The sequence below is a fragment of the Sinocyclocheilus anshuiensis genome, unplaced genomic scaffold (assembly GCF_001515605.1).
Source record: "Sinocyclocheilus anshuiensis isolate Anshui unplaced genomic scaffold, SAMN03320099.WGS_v1.1 scaffold584, whole genome shotgun sequence".
Lineage (NCBI taxonomy): Eukaryota > Metazoa > Chordata > Actinopteri > Cypriniformes > Cyprinidae > Sinocyclocheilus > Sinocyclocheilus anshuiensis.
In genome coordinates, this window is record NW_015557089.1 from 501,731 (window position 1) to 503,819 (window position 2,089).

Consider the following 2,089-nt stretch of genomic DNA (forward strand, 5'->3'; position numbering starts at 1 on the left):
GGAGTCATTCTTGTCTACATCTGCTCCGGCGGTGAAACAATGGCAGCCTATGACAGCTCACTCAGGGCGGGTCTGAGGTAAGACAGCAGTCCAGTCTGTGCGGAAACGCTACTGTCAATCAAACTATCGTGGGAGGGGCCTGTCTGTGTGACGTCACACAGACAGACATCTGAGATCGGCTCCATTTGAGAAAGGGGTAAAGATTTTAGTAGATTAAAAAAAACACTGGGTGGATTTTTATCATTATAAGGTGGTTGTGTACACACACTGACAACACACATTTCAGTTCAAACAACTTGTAAAAGTGCATGTAGCATCATATGACCACTTTAAGACGGATTCAGGTTAGATACAATGACTTTTAACTGAGTAATAAGTTTGACATAACTAATGTTTTGAATTCAGTGCAATATCACTGTGATTTTTACACCACTGAGATATGGCCCCTTAAAATGCCTGCAGATCAAACACTAACATTATACAGATCAACACACAAACTAAAAGCAGTATGTGGAACATAATACCCATATGGAAACATATGGAAAATAAAACCCCAAGCACAAAGCAAATTAAACAGCTTCCGGCCCCTAAAACGAGAGCGCAAATTGGCAGCGTGTCTCATTACTGTTAGGACTCTTGCCAAAGACAAATCTGAGCAACTACAGAGTCAGCAATCACAGCTTAATAATGATAAAAGCAGGCATAAAAATCCGGGAAAAACAAAGGAATAATGATCAATGGACTCTAAACGACAGGCAGAACTGAAATTCAAATTGTTTCAAATTCACAAAAATAAAAATAAAATAATTAAAAACTTTCCTTAATTTAAATTAGTGTAATGACTTTAAATCAAGGATATGGTCACCTATACAACATGCACTTGTGATGTATTATATTCATACTCATCATGTAACATTTTCCATCATTTACTCTTATTATTCATCATACACTCGTATAAGCAAATACTTAGATGCTTTGGGAGTATTACAATTCCATAAAATAATATCAATTAAACTTTTATTGACACACAGAGAGAGAACAAGTGTGCGTGAGAGAGGAGGAGGTACGGTACAGTAAAACAGATCTGCTCCAGGTGGGACGCAGTCAGTCGGTGTTATTTTTAAGAGAGCAATGGGAGAGACTGAGAGAGAGCGAGGGATAGAATGAGAGAGAGGAGGGAGGTGAAGATGAATGTAGTTAATTAAGATGAGCAGGCTGTGAAGACAGTGCAGAATTACACAAACACTAATTAGAGTCTTCGTTAGGGGGCACAAAATGAGAGCAGCGCATCCATCATCTCCCCTCTCCTCTCTCTTTCCTCCCTCATTCCAGCCTTTCTCTCCTCTGTCTTTCTCTCTGCTCATTTTATTCTATTTCTTCTTTTACATTTGAACGTATTGGTGTATTAGTTTGTGCTTCCTGTTTGTGGTGGTACCTCAGTCACACGGGCCCCTTCCCCCATCATCATCCTTATTTTAACCTCTCCTCTCTCTGACCCCTCCCTTTCTCTTTTATTATAGACATGAAATTCAGTGTCAGCACAATTTTTATTGTTTCATTCATTCTCTTTAGTCTGTCAATGTACCATGTTTCTCTTTCTGCTCTCCTTCGCTCCATTTAACCTCCATTTATCTATCTGTCAATCCATCCATCTATACAGAAAAAAAATGGTATGGAAACAATTTTGACTCAGAATTTGCTTGTAAATTTCAGAAATAATTACAAAGAAACTAAGCAACATTGAATTAAACATGAAATTCTGAAGTAGAAAATCTATCTACAGTGGCGTGAAAAGGTTTTTGCCCTCTTCCTGTTTATTTTTAATTATTTTTTGCATATTTGTCACACTTAAAAGATTCAGATCATCAAACAAATTTTAATATTACTCAAAGATAATGCAAGTAAATACAAAATGCAGTTTTTAAATGATTATTTCATTTATTAAGGGAAAAAAGCTGTCCAAAAACCTTTTCACGGCACTGTATATATAGAGGTCAAGTACAAACATGTATGATGTGCCAAGCAGCTGTAGTCGTGGACTGACAGGGCTCTAGATGACGGTGTGAGGAGCGTGAGATGGGGCTGGAGA